At 41.5% G+C, this 15210-nt stretch overlaps 1 long non-coding RNA gene across 1 annotated transcript; it reads right to left on the bottom strand.

The window, feature by feature from the left end:
* Positions 1–1290: 1290 nt before the first annotated feature.
* Positions 1291–12898, bottom strand: LOC148224247 (uncharacterized). Its single transcript, XR_015802239.1, has 2 exons — positions 12208–12898; positions 1291–11704 (listed from the first exon to the last, which is right to left on the bottom strand). It is a non-coding gene; the product is annotated as an uncharacterized LOC148224247 (long non-coding RNA).
* Between the last annotated feature and the right edge of the window lie 2312 nt (positions 12899–15210).

The following is a 15210-nucleotide window of genomic DNA, read 5'->3' as shown; positions in this document are numbered from 1 at the left end:
AACAGGAAAGGCATTAAATCATTATTAGATTAGCCTTGGTTTTGCCTTGAGAATTTTTGATCTGATAAGAAGTATCCCCCCAGCTGATTTGGTAAAGTACCCTTTTCTTGTCAGGATAAATGGTGGTGCAGACAAGGCAGTGGAGTCTGAAAACCAGTTCATTACACAGAGGAAATGGATCAGTTTCATCAGAGGGATGACATTGCACCAGTTTAACTGTGTGTTCCCTTTAAACCTTGCTGATCCTGGTGAAGTTTCCCTCAGACTAGTACAGAGTATATACATACACACTGCCACACTGGTGGAACTAAAGAAGTGTAATGCAATATTTTTTAGCTAGATTATTACAACTCTTCTATGAATATTTAGGTGTGGCCTTTATCTGTCCCTCAGACTGACAGCAATGAACTGATGCTGCATTCTTGTGTCAGGAGCTAGTCTGTGACTGTTTTCCATGCTGATAGAAAAGGCTGGGGATTTAACATGTGTGATATTTTCCTTCCTGCTTGCTTCCCCACAGACTCTAGGTTTTCTGGATTCATAGAAAGCAGCAGTGACTGGAAGGGTAGTTTGAATGCCTCACATTGTCATTCATAACCATAAGTATGCTTTTTCTGCTCCCATAGAGTCCCAGGAACTCAGAGCTTCTAGATTCTGTGCTTTTATTCAGTGCCATGATTTTTGGTCAAAATACAATTTCCATAAGGAGTTAAAAAAAAAAAAAATCAGAGAAGCTTGCCTTTGGTATGCAACGATTGGCAATAAACCCTATGGTAAGGCAGGAAGGAAGACTCAAAAAAATTAAAAATGAGAGATCTAATGTGTTATGAATATCTGAAACTCTTACTACAATTTGTGCATATATCTGCATGTTTTTAACAGTGAAGGATAGTTTGGTGTGCTGAATTCCCTGTTGTTCATAGTCTCTGTGACAAGAAAGAATGTTTTCCTGGAAGCCTGGCTACCTCTCAGAGGAGAGCTCTGGACTCTAAATAGGAATTCCTGGGTTACTTTCTTTGGTCAGTCCTCTGGAAGAAGTCAACTAAAGCATCATAACTGATATATTTGACTTCAAACTTTTTGAGATTTTATTTCAATAACACAGGAGAGCAGTGCTATTGACCTTAAAGGGAGTTGAATCTCATGTGTTCACAGAAGACTGCTCTACATCTGCTGGCAGACAGGCTCCAGCCTGACTCCCTCATGCCAGTCTCTGGCAGCCTGGGTCTTATTTTGGAAAACTGTAGAAAGCCAATGATTTAGGATATAAATCAGCAATAAACTGCATAATCCCAATATAGAGGTTTAATTTAAAATAAAGAGAACTTGATTAAAAGGGTTAGATCAGAAGCAGGATTCAAAAGTAGCCATGTGGAAGACATTTCAATAATACAAATATATTTTATGACACACAGTACAGAATTCAATAAATATTTAAATAAAATACTTATGTTGAGGGTTTTGCCAGAAAATCCTTGGAGAATTCTTGGTTTAATCAGGTCTTGCTGGTGCTATAAATCTGCCTTTAAGAAGAGTTTCAGTTGTCTCACATGTCCTGGCAAGGGCCAGATAAACACCTTGGGAAACTCCTGGAGTGCTAAGGTCACCTTTATGCAGAGATACATCACAATGCTCTACTTAGCAGTATCAGAACAGGACTTAAATGATGCATAAATCTTGAGCACTTCAGGACTTATTTTCACCCTCTCTGTATGAGAAGAAAAGCAAGCAGTTCCTTTAGTCCTGTGTGGCTTCTGTATCAAAATAAGCCTTGATACTAATCCCTGGATATCTGGATTTAAACTGACATATGTCCCACAGCTTCAAATACCAGAACATCTGAGTTTCCAATGTGCCCTTAAACCCAGAGCATTTATGTGCTTAATCACACCAAAGGACAGAAAAGTCATTATATTCTCAGTGTTTCCCTAATACTGGGTTCCTTTAAAACCCAGGCAGTTTTCCTGACATTATTTCCTTTGCTGCAGTGTTCTCAGTGTTCCCTATAGTGACTTGAAAAAACACGATGAGCAGGGTAAATGTCATAGAGCAGCATATCAAGGTTGTGTTGGCATCTTGTGTAAATTCTACTACACAATTTACAAACTGGAGTTTGCACTGAAATTTCACAACAGGCAGGTGGCTTTACTTGCATGTGAGCAGATTTCTCTCCTGACAGAAACATCAGGATTCCTAGGCCCTCATCCTAATGCAGCTGTCAAAGTTGACCAAAAAGAAATATTAATAAATTATAAGGCATCTGTATTTCTAGGATTTATGAGTATGTATGTGATGGTAAAATAATGGTAATTACAGTGCTCCTGTAGTGGTAACTTCAGCAATGTCATTTCCTAGGTGTACTGTGCACATTATATAACACAAATAGACCACCAACTTGTATCTCCTCGTGTCCCTGAAAGTGCAGAGGTACTTCATAAGATGCTGCTGCTTTGCAGCAGTTCATTTTGTTCTTTACCTTGTCTCTGTATCCATGTCTTCCATTCCATCTTCTGTTTCTTATTCCATTCTGTTGATAGGCAGTTGTTAACACTGAATGTCCTGCCACACTCAGTGCTGAAGGGCAGGGTCACTCTTGGGGTTGCCCACAATAAAGAAGTTACATGTGCTAGAACCACATTTGTGCTTTATGCTCGCTCCCCTCTGCCTGTATCACAGCAGGGTATCATGTCAGCCAAACTCTGTCAGTCAGCAAGAACAGGGGAAAAAACTTCTTTCTTTTCTCTCTAAAGTTTCTGCTTGATAAGCTCTTTGGAGCAAGGACTGCCTGACTGTGAGGAAGTGGCCTTGATTTCTCAGGCATCTTCGGACACTAAAAAGAGCAACTACTGAACATCAGCAACCTCACAGATATGGACAGCCAGAGTTCATTTCACATGGCAGGTATGAAACCTGTCCTCTGAGTAAATGTAAAAACCCTTGGCAGGAGGTGGCTGACAGTGAAGAATCCCAGGAAATTAAGTCAAACTCTAACACTTTTTTTGGAGAGAGATAACAGATATATATATATATATATATATACAGATATATATATGTTCTGATGCTAGAGAATTAGCAAATGAACAGCAGGGAAGATTTCCACATGCAAGGAAATATTGGCATGACCTCTGCCGGCAGAGGAAAGTCCTCAACAGATTTGAATGCTCAGAGTAATGATTCCAGCTTCAGAGCATTCTCTGCAATGAGGCTTCTCACTAACTCATACTAACGAAGAGGACAAAGCATCTGTTCTTGAAATCTCTCATCCTCTTCAGGTTACTGATGAACCTCAGGCACAGATTTTAAAACCTGATCTAGAGATACCACATAAAGCCAAAATCACATCAATACCACTATCTTTTTTCCCATCTAAACTACAGCAACTACTGTCAGCCACAGTGAAAAGTATCTCTGAAAGCAAGCTACAGAAACACAATCTGTAATTTATGTATGGCCATTAATAAAGATGGAAGAGAGTGCCAGATCATTTTGTCACAGTTTTCCAAAAATACTACATTTCCAAGGAAGTATCTACACCTCAATCAAAGAAAAATTGCAATAGCTTTTGAAATTCCAGGATCATCTCCTTCCTCTTGTGACAAAGCATGGAGTAGGGAGTCTTCAGGACTCTGACAGGAGAAATGGGTGTTCATATAAGTGACTTGATCCAAAAGAACCTGTTAGTTTCTGGAAAAATGGATGTCAGTGTCTATGAAAATCAAGCTGCACAAGTTTGTTGTAGAACCGAGCACAGGCTGAACTTCTGAACTTTGGGGGGAAAATGTACAGACTTAAGAGACTTATGAATATTAACTTCTCTGCCCAAGGTTGGCTTAAAACAAATTTTAATGGTCATACAATACATGATGAGGGGGGATACATATTAAAGGGGGAATATGTAGTAGGTGGTTTCTTCTTTCCTTGGTAAAATTGTAGTAGGTAACACGTCACTTTACATTTGAAAGCTATATACCAGGGGGAAAAAAACCTCAGACAACAAACCCATGAAAATTAAAGACAATCTGTTACTGTCTCAATTTCAAGAGTATGCTTTGGGATATACTAGCTTATGATATATCCAGTGAGTACCTATATGCAAGGTAGAAAGTGATTGATCTCTAAGACTATACTTCTAGTCCTCAGGAATTTCTGGTTCGATACTCATAAGTTAAAAGTTTTAAATTGTCCCTGAACAAAATTTTAGAAAATGCTTTATTTTAGAAAATGAGGCACCATGTTTGAAAGTCATTAAAAGAGCTGGTAGTTGATACAACAGTCAAGCAAGCAGTACCATTTTTGATACATCAAGCAAACTTTGCTTGGAAACCAGTGAGCCAGCCAAGGAACTTTAAGGGAGCAAAGATGAAGTTCTCCACAGATGTGCTGTTGCTATGAGATGGACATGGTGTTGCCGCTGTCAAAACCCTCTGTAAGTAATTGCCTAACCTGTCACAGGGGTTGCAAAATCTACAAAGTGTTGGAACCTCTGCTGTCTATGCTGTCCTTCACTGTCTTGGCTGCTCCTACAAGGCTGCTTGTGCCCCACTCTTATTCAGGACTGCACCCACATTTTTTGTGCTACAAAACCAGTGATTTCTCCACCTGTGCTAAATATTCAAAAATCATGACTCGGATTCTAGCACCATGATTGGCTTAAAATTCATGAGATTTTTGTTTTTAAGAGTCTTAGAGTGTTTTAAATTGTCATCTGGCTTCTGGGCTTCTTGTTCTGGAATATTCATAACTATGAGACCTGGAAACTTGAAAGTGTTTACTGTGTAATTGCTTGACTGGTGGCTGTGAATTATGATAGAATCTTTAAGAGCCGGCAGTACTGGTTTGATTTGTATATCCCGTTTTCACAATGAAAAAAAACAAAAAAAGAAGAAATTCGGCTTGTATAGCCTAGTGCTGAAGAGGAACCTCAAGAGTTTTACACTGTTAGTTTCTGCACTTGCAGGCAGGAGGTGAATGATTGCTGGCATGGGAGCAAAATTGTCTGCTTACCTTTGGGGCCACACTCTGGGGTCCTGCAGGGGCCACAACAACGCTCAGTGTGAGCTGGAGCCTCCCCAGGGCAGGGGTCATTTGTGTTGCCCCTCTTAAGATGCTGCGAAGCAGAGACTACCCCGAGCTTAGTGACTACTGGCTTACATTCTCATCTTCCCTGGATGCTGGAGTTAGGAGAAAAGCCAATATGTCAGTCCTAAACCAGTTCTTCATAGCCCAGAGGGACCCTTGGAGCAGGAAGTACTCTCAGCAGATTACTTACCTCTGTGTGATAATGCCAAAACAGATTTCAAGGCAGGAAATGCCCAAGTAAAATCTGCAACGTTCTTAGATGAGATGGTAGAAATGTGCTAATTGTTTTGCATTTTCTTTTTTTAATATATTTTCTTATACAAGTTCCTTTTTGAAATGGAATTAGAAAGAAAATGTTTCCTGAAAGCCAGAAAATTATGATAAGAGGTATGATTATGATTTTTACTTCATTTAAAAAACACTTTTTAAAAATTTTGCACACAAATGCTCAGATGTCGTAGTCCATATACACATTTCACACACACACACATGCACAATGTCTGTTGTTAAAATTACTTAACTTTTTATTTAAAAAAAAAAGTGGTGATCCAAAAAGCATACTGTTATCTTACTGTATTTTGAGACAAACTAGCTATGAGTCAGCTTCTGTTTTAGAAATAAACATATGTGGATTCTACATCCAAATGACTTGATAAAGATTCATATAAGGCCATGTAATCTAAGAGTGAAAGGGCCTGCCTGTTAGTTTTCTTACACTGCAGTCTTCACCATTGGCTGCTGCTGTGAGGCAGCTCCAGAAAAATATGCCACACAAGGTCTGGGGTTGCTGTTCTAGAGCAACAGGAGGTGCTGAGTCATTTTGGTCTGGTTTAAGAGCCGTGATGCAGCAGTATCTAAGGCACAGGTTAGCCCCCAAACTTTTGAAGTAGACTGTAAGTGTTCCTCCTGGGCAGGCGCTGCCCCACCCTGCCCTGCCCTGCCGTGCCCTGCGGGGCCAGCACATACATTCCTTACTCTCCTCGGCCACAGGGCTTGGTTTTGCCCTGACTCCCGAGCACTGTCTAGCAATTCAAGGCAAACAGCACTCCGGAAAGGGTGAGCCACAGTCATAAAAATTATATTGTGAGACTACGCTAGATGGAAAAGATTTATATCTGTGAACTCTAGGTAACAGGGGAATCTGTGCTGCCTAATTCCTAAGTCTGAGGTTCTCTTTTGCAGTCAGCAAGTTTTAAGGTGGAAAAAGAAGGAAGGATTTCTTACAAATTTTTTGTTGAGTGTGTCAATAAGGACATTTTAAGGTACATTAATCCAGTCTTTTTTTTTTCAGTTGTATTGAGGACCTTGAGACCCATGACACAAGGGTTTATCTCTTAAACTCAAGGACTGACAAAATGACACAACCAAGGCCACTGATGTACATTAAGATGTGCACTGTAAGGTACAGTACAACACATCCATCATCAGTGTGACTTGCTGCTATTTACCATCCAAAAAATGCTGGAATTGAGACTCTTTGATTCTTCCAGTGCTGGTAAATAAGCTCCATCTACTGGTTGTTGTGTTTGACAAAGAATTAGGAACGAAGACATTATTCATTTATGTAATACATTAAGACAGTCCTCAGTCATCTGTGGGATTGTTAGAGTTGTCTTCTTTTAGATTCACTACAGTCAAGCCCCTAAACTTTTGCTTTTGGAATTCTGAGGGACAGCGTAGAAAATGAATGCACAAATTTGCTGGCCAAAGAAGGCCAGAATGTTTTCCTAAGACAAAGGAGGATGACTGTACCCGAGATGACCAAAAAATGGGTGCATATGGACATGCCTGGATCAGAGTTCTAGGACTTGCAGGCTTAATTCCCTGCAATAATGGCACAGAGGTCCTGAGGTGCTCCTGACTTGTCTGAGGAAGATGATGGCTGGGAGCATGGTGGATGGGTCCCTTTCAGAATTTCCATACTCAATTTGCATTCACACACATTCACATTCAATTTGCACTCTTAGCATTTCTGTTACAGTTGTCTACAACAGCACTACAACTATAAATATATTATTTTCCCAGGTCATTACAATTTCTGAAGTCTTGAAGGTATTTCTTCATTCTTCATCAAATGAAACCATGAACTTTTCAGAAAGCAAGGGTTTGTTTTGTTTTGGTTTGTTTTTTAATAGCATGCTTAGACTTTCCAATTTTGAATGTATCTGAGCTTGACCTAGAGAATCAGTTTTAGATCTAGTAACTAGGTCAGAGGGAAAACAGACCATTAGGATGCAGGTATAGATGCACCAAATCCCCGTTGCAATATTGCAATATTAATGGACAGGACAAGTATGTTCCAGGTGAATCTGGTAAGTCTAGGCATAGTAGTCAAGGAGTACTCACCTGGCCTACAAGAGAGCTTTGTGCAAGATTACATCCTGAGTCCAGAAGGCCAGAGTGTCACGAAGAAGACCACTCTTGTCAGCTAGCTCTAAGGCCAGATTCCTTCTGCCTTTCTCAATGCCATATTTGCTATCTGATTCACAACAGAAGTTGCTACAGAAGGAGAAGCTCCAATCGTAATAATCCTAATAAATGATTCTAGAATCATTTATTGCCTATGGATTGGGACACTCACCTAAGAGGTGGAAGACAACTTTCCCTTCTCTAAATTAGGCTGTTTCCTCATCTCTCAGGTGAGGTCTCTGTTACTGGATTACTACTTACTGTTAGGCTTTCTGCTGAACTGGAAAGAGGCATCACTTGGCTTTTTCTTCTGAGGCCTCATGCCTGAATAACTTGCATACAGAAGCATACCTTTGGTATAGAGATAGATATTTAATGCCTTGAGGAGCTCCCATTTTCTTCTGCTTCCTGTCAGCTACTTTCATCTAAGTCATGAGAAATCTAATGTATTTTCAAATATGTAGCATGTTAACCACAATTTTTGCCTTCATAAAAATGTTTACATTTCATAGCTGAAAAGAGAAGCATGTAAGCTTCTCTCAGTTTAGACAGAGTCTGAATGAGTCAACAGTGAAAGACTGAATTAATGAGTAATGTCACCAAGAGACAAGGTCCTTAAGAAATAGCTGTTGCCAATTTTAAGTCATGGTTTAACACGGCCCTCCTATCTGAAAACATCGTGTGATCATTTAAAACTTTTGGCTTCAGTTTTTGTGTCTGTTGTTATTGGCCAGCATTCCTTCTTTAATCAAACACATTGGGACATTATTGCTCGTACACGAGAATGCTCAGGCATCAAAAACTGTATTCTCTGGACAGTTAAAAAGCACGATTTTCACCTGTGATTAAATGTGCTTTAATTTACCTCAAAGAGCATTTTTATTTGATGGCTCAGTTCTCATAGTTTCTCTTTGCCTGCAATGCCAGTGTGGAAATAATGAAAAACCAAGGACAGCCGCAGCACTGTTTTGTTGCTTAGTTGTTCCCCACCTATAAGTCTCCGATACCATCTTTCCCCTAAAACTTTGAGATGCTCTTATCCCTCTGACCACTAAAAAGGGCACAGCCCTGCCAGTCCATAAAAAGCAATTAACTAATCAGTAATGCCTCTTCTTCCTTCCCATTGCCACTACTTAGAGAACAGGGCACTGAACTGCCTGCCAGTCCTCAGTGTATCAGTACTGAAAACCTGAGATGATGCTTGGCAAGTCTTCACTGGGGCTTGAGGGTTGCACAGGGGAGCCAAAGCAGGGCCATTTCCCCCTCTGCTTGATCCATTTTCCTCACAAGGGGAAAAGAAAATGGAAGTTTCCCCTGCTAAAGAGTGTAGCTATGGTCATTTCAGCCCCATGTCAGTACTGGAGAAACAGATTCATAAATTGTCCTCTGTTCTGCTTCAGTGCAAACTCACAACTGGAAATCATCATCTCAAAGCTTAATGTTACCAATTACCATTTTACCTTGTTTTCTAGGTTCCTATCACAGCCCAGAACTTATTCTGCCTGCTGTAGAGAGATGCAGCCTCAGTAGGTTGTTATGACCAGACAAATTCTGATGACTATATCTTGGCCCTGATGCTGCTCTGCCTGGAGAGTACTTTGGAAGACCATTGGCCAAGACCAGGTAATTTAGTACAGTCATCCTAATATGGTGAGATTGAATATGCAGAAAACTAGAAAACAGAATAAAGCAATCTCTTGAAATTGAAACAATAGCAAACCAAAGATCCACAGCTTTTCAGATTTCTTGGGTAAAAAACCCAGTTCCACCAACGAGGGAGAAACATGCCTTTTGGTTTCTGTGGAAAGATTTCACTGCAGACATTCTGAGTTCCTGCCTGTCTCCATAAGCGCCATATTCCTGTGCCTCATCTTTTTACACATATACTTCCTTTGTGACATGAAGAATCTGCTCAGCTTCACGTTTTTCTCTTCTGCCTCTTCCCTCCCAAGAGGGAGGCTGCCACTTTCTGTCTGTGTGTACTCCAAACCCCATCTCCTTCTCTCAGGACTTGGTACCTTTTCCTTCTCGTAGTACAATGGTCAAAAGACTTCCTTGGTCAAAGTGTTCTCCTTTGAGTTCCTTGAACTCTTAACATCCTTGTTTTCAAAAGCCACTTCCTGCTCTTTGTTTCTTCTTTTTTTCTGGGATTTTTCCATTACACATCTCCAGCTCTTACAGACCACTGGGTGCAAGGGCAGTCATACATTAATTCTAAGACAGTTCTTCAGTCCTTTTAAAATGGAAGACTATTAATGGCAGTGACTCACTTAGACATTTTTCCCTTTTCAGAGAGTTATATGACACCAGCTGTGATAGAAGATTGCTGATTCACTACAATATTAACCTTTCCACGGTACAGCAATTTTATAGCTTTACCCAGCATTCATAAATTAGAAATAAATAGGTTTTCCTACTGTCATTCTTAGTTATTTAGAACAAGTTTGGCCTCACATGAGTTTATAGAATTGTTTGATGCAGGCCTAAATACAAATACGACTACTGCCTAGAAATGTGGGTGAATTATATGTTTGTGCCAAAATGGGAAGCCTAGAACATGTGAGAAAGAATATAATATACAATGCTCCAGTGCTTTGCATTTAGCATAATTTATACAGGTCCAGGAAAAGGTTTCCACAACCATTTAACTTGGTGGCTGCTAGCAATGGTATAAGTGACTCAATACCAATGCTACAGAGTCCAGCCCAGAATTTTTTTCTGATATATGTGCTGTGTCGTGATGAATGCCTCACAGAAAGGAAAAATTATGTCTGCTGTAGGAAACAGGTTGCTTAAAGCCATTTTAAAAAAATTAATTCTTTCATTTCCTAGGAAAAGGAAATGTAGACATTTCTTTGCAGAAACATAGATAGGATTCAAAATTATGAACTGAAGCTGTCTGATAACTCACCTGCAAAAAAACTTGTAAAACTTATGCAAGTAGATGCCACTCCATTGGAAATATCTTCTCTCTGATTGACTGACAGCCTTTCATGACTCGGGATCCTGACACTCAAACATCATGAGACTAAAACGAACCATTATTTCTCCAGTGGAGAAAACTGACAAAAAGGAATTCACTCATACAAACCCTGTAGCAAAACAATGAAAAAACTGGGATAGACTCCCAAGGCTTACCCAGCATCATGGAAGAATGTCAGGTTCAGCTTCCCACTAAGTGGAGTGCTGTATCACAAGTGCTAGAAAATTAAAGTGCTGGGGCTCTGCTGGGCTCCTCCAATGCTTCATAGAAGAGCTAGGTATTCAAGGAACAGAAATACAATCTGTGTGGGAAAAGTGAAAACAACAGAGAACCTATTTTAGACTGATGCATTATTTGCTCTCAACAACTTTTTTTCAGCCCAGAATTCAGGTATAATTGGAGAATGATGGTTTCTAGATTAAAGATTTGTGTTTTAGCTTTGCCTGAGACCATTAGGTTGGGGTGTAGGACATAAAGGACTGCATGAGAGCAGGGAGAGACTTCACCTTTTTCCCTAGTGCAGATGTGCATTTTGAGAGAGATTCTTTTGTTATGAGGCCAGTGCCTACATAGGTAGACCAACACTTCTTTGATGAACTCTTAAAAGCCTGTCTGTGAGTTTTGCTAATTGGTTGGGTTTGTGCTGTGTTTTCTCTATGGGCCAAGTTTAGCAAAGGGAAGTGTCTGCTTTTTTCACTAGATTGTCTGTAGTTACAGGTTTGTGATGAGACCGTGGACACGTATCCGAGAAGTATGGGCCAGTGAAGGACAGCTGATGCAAAGCAATTTTTGTTGCTGGTTGAATGTAAATGAAGAATTGCATTTACTGTGGCAAAAGAGAATTTAGGGTTACTGTGGTTTCTTTCAGTTTTGTCTCTTACTCACTTTTTTTTTTTTTCCAGTTATATGGTTCTTTCACTCAGGGGGAACACTGTCCCATTGTTGCGATGTGCCCAAGGAAAATATAGAGCCACTTCAAGGCTGCTTTAATTGACAGAGGAGCTTCTGATTATTTTCTCTTATCCCCAGGATATAAAGAATACAGTATTACAGTACAACACAGGCCACTCCCGAGAAACTGACAGGGCACCTTAAGCAGTGGATGGTTCTTATAGCAGGCAGGTATAGACCTCTTTCTTGTTGGTCAAGGAAAGCTTTTAACGTGGGTATTTGCACTCCAGATCTTCTGTGCGTTGCTTGTTTACAATGAAGCTTTGTCACTGACAAGAAAACCTGTGGAATAGACATACCAGATACTCAGCTTCTCTATACATCAGTGTTCCCAGCTCAACATGAAGCCAATAATTCCTGCTTAGCTTTTAGCTGAGTGATAGATATATGTTTAGCATTCACACTTGCACAGCTGTTGGAGGTCCCTGCATAAGGACATTAGGAATGTCATTACTGTTCGTGTATTTACTTATTTGCATGATTTATCACTGAGGTATCTAGACACTCCTGGCCCACCTATCAGAAGATTGGAAATGACACTCTGCTCAAGTCCAGTTTTTCTGCCACTGCAAATATACATATATATAAAACTTGTCATGAACTGATAGAGCTCCAGCTAACTAAGTATTCAGTATTCTTCCCTGTCCTTTTGTTTTGCAAAAGATTCCATCCTCCTTACCTTGCTTTTAAGTCTTCTCAGCAGTTTGCAAGTCCCAGCTCACCTGTATTTGAGTGTGAGTGACCAGAATCACATGACTGACCCAGAGCTGCAGGTAACATCTTACCTGTGGCCTACTGAATATTCACACTTGTGCTGTGGCATTTCACACTGGGAGCACCTAGGATCACATTTCACAGAATCAGAAAATTGTTAGGGTTTGAAGTGATCTCTGGGGATCGTCTAGTCCAATGACCCTACCAAGGCAGGGTCACCTAGAGCAGGTTACACAGGAATGTGTCCAGGTGGATTTTGAATGTCTCCAGAGAGGGAGACTCCACAATCTCCCTGGGCAGCCTGTTCCAGTGCTCTGACACTCTCAATGTAAAGAAATTCTTCCTTGTGTCAAGATGGAACTTCCTTTGTTTTAGTTTATGGCCACTGCTCCTCATCCTGTTGCTGGGCTCCACCAAAAAGAGTCTATCACCATCCTTTTGGCACCTGTCTTTAAGATATTTATATGCACTTAAAAAATACCTTCCTAGTCTTTAGTCTAGACTAAATAGGCCCAGCTTCCAGTCTCTCCTCATAAGAGATGCTCCAGACTCCTCATCATCTTTGTGGCCCTCCACTGGACCCTCTTTGGGAGCTCCATGTCTCTCTTGTCTTGAGGAGTCCGGAACTGGACACAGTATCCTTTCTCTCAGGGCTGCAACCAGGGCAGCTCATAGTCTGGATCTCTCCTTCTCAGACACTTCAAATCGATGAATCTTCAGTCTCTAGCATAAACTGTGATCCTTCATCTCTGAAACGTACAGCCTTGGGCCTCATCCCAGTTCTCTGACCCCAGCTTCCGCAGGCCAGCATCGCTCCGTGCGCGATGCGCCCCTCCTGGCGTACGGACCGCGCCTGCCGGCGCTGCGCCGTGCCGCGGGTTCCGCTGCGGGGCCGGGCGGCCCGCCTCCGGCTCCGGCTCCGGCTCCGGCTCCGGCTCCGGCTCTGGCTCCGCCGCCGCGGGCGCTGCCGGCGCTCACGTAGCCGGGGGGGCGGCGCGGCGGGCCCGGGAAGCGGCGGTCGGGGCCGCACGTAGCGGGGCCGCCACCGCGCCGCGCCGGTCACGTCGGCGGGGCCGGGCCGGCGGCGCCTCGGGGCGATTAAATCGGGCTCTGTGTGGCGCCGACTGTCCCCTCTTCGGCTCCGGCCGCCGGCACCTTCCGCCCTCCGCGGCTGCTCTCCGTGCGGTGTGAGGTGCCCTCCCCGTCCTGCTCCCCACCTGTCTCCCTTCCCCGCCTCCGGCAACGGGGGAACCGATCTTCACGTTTCACCGGGAAAGCGGAGTCGTGGCTTGAAAGCTTATCTTTACTGATCCCAAAAGTCTTAGGAAACGCACAGAATTTTCACATCAGAGCAGCTGTTTGCTCACCCAGAGGGCCCCGTATTCCACTGAGCTCAAGGAGGCATTTTGAGCAAATAAAGATCTTCCTAGTGCATCTCAATATATAAAACAGGTTCCGAAATGGATTTTGTATCAGACACATTTAGTAAGTCGCTGTTACATGGACTTTATACACAGATAATCTGTCTCCCCATATATCAAGTGAACTCTCAAAAAAAGAGGCATCTGGAAAATACAAAAAATTTCATTTGACTTGAAATGGTGAAAAGTATTTTAAAATGGTTTCCACTATTTTTTCCTGCTTTGTTGCCCTTATATCCCATAGGAAATGCTTCACCTCATAGACATTCTAATGGCGATTGTTTCAATTCTCATTTTATGGTTATGCATAACTTATGTAAGCTGAACAGCATCTTGTTTCCTCTTTTCTTATAGTATCATCATGCCTGTCTGAAGCATCACCCTAAATCTGCTGCTTAATTCTTTCCTGTCCTAATGACACTACTGCTTCTTTTAATTTCTTCTTTATTGTAGCAGCTTTCATCCACTTTTCCTGTTCCTATGCACACTTCCACTACACATGCCAGCACCTGCCATTTAGCTCATTTCATCACCCAGGAAAGTGAATTAACAAAGGAAGAGTAACAAGCTGGTTTCCTGTCCTGAAAGGAATCCTTAATAATGTGCGTAGGACCTGACTCTCGGGTCTGCTTCAGCTGCCGTCAGTCTGCATGGATAATTAACAGGGTTCCCTTTAAAAAAATTAAATTTAAAAATAGTTCTCTATTGAGGGAAGAACATCAACCTTATTCACCCACAAAGGTGACATCCCTTAAAGTGAGGAAGTAGGACAAGAGACAATTCCACAAAAGCCACTGGTTCAGTGAAGCAGGCTCTAATTGTAAATAGACAGAAAGTCACTTTGAATCATTCCAGAGACCAGACCGGATCCTTTCTGCCCCCAGATCTGAGGAAAATAGGAAAGCCTGTGTCTAACCCTGGTTCTGTTCCTGCTGTGTATTGTGGAATCTAAATTTAGACTTTAATGGATCGACATTTTGCAAATAGTCATCTCAGAGCTCAGTCTGGACAGTGTTTTGCGTTTGGGAAAGAATTATAAAACTGTCACAGTTTATCAATACTTTAGAGTATGTTAACAATGTACTCCAGATAGACCTACTTGGAGAGACTAAATAGGTCAGTTTCTAGTTTTCTGTAGAGGCAATCATAGCACATGCTCTAACTTTTATTTCCAAACGGTTGACATTTTTCTCTGAGTTGCCAAGATGCTTACAGAAATCTGTTGGTTTAAGGCTGGTCAGCCCTCTCAAGCTTTCACCTTGCAAAGAGAAAGGAAGTATTCTCCATGCATCTCACCATAAAAGAAATTAACAGCTAAGGTGTTTGGTAACAGGCAGGTGTTTGCCCAGACACAGCTTAGGCTTTCTGTTATAGCTGTTACTGTGACCACAGAATTTTCTGGCCTTGAAAATAGCTAAGAATTCTTGCTACTGCTTGCTGCTCAGTGCAAGATGCCTATCCTTTATTCCACCACAAATTGTGTTTCAGCTGTAATTTAGAAGTCATAGGACTGGTATCTTTTTTTAATTGTAGATAAAAGTGGGGTTTATTGTGTACACTGAGAAGCACATGCAGGTATGAAGCTTTCCATGGGATAGCTCTGATGACAGTTTCTGTGTAAGAACACTATTTTTTTTCAGTGACATTATAAAA

The sequence above is a fragment of the Sturnus vulgaris genome, chromosome 3, assembly GCF_052056855.1.
Source record: "Sturnus vulgaris isolate bStuVul1 chromosome 3, bStuVul1.hap1, whole genome shotgun sequence".
NCBI lineage: Eukaryota > Metazoa > Chordata > Aves > Passeriformes > Sturnidae > Sturnus > Sturnus vulgaris.
This window is presented reverse-complemented; position numbering and strand designations above follow the sequence as displayed.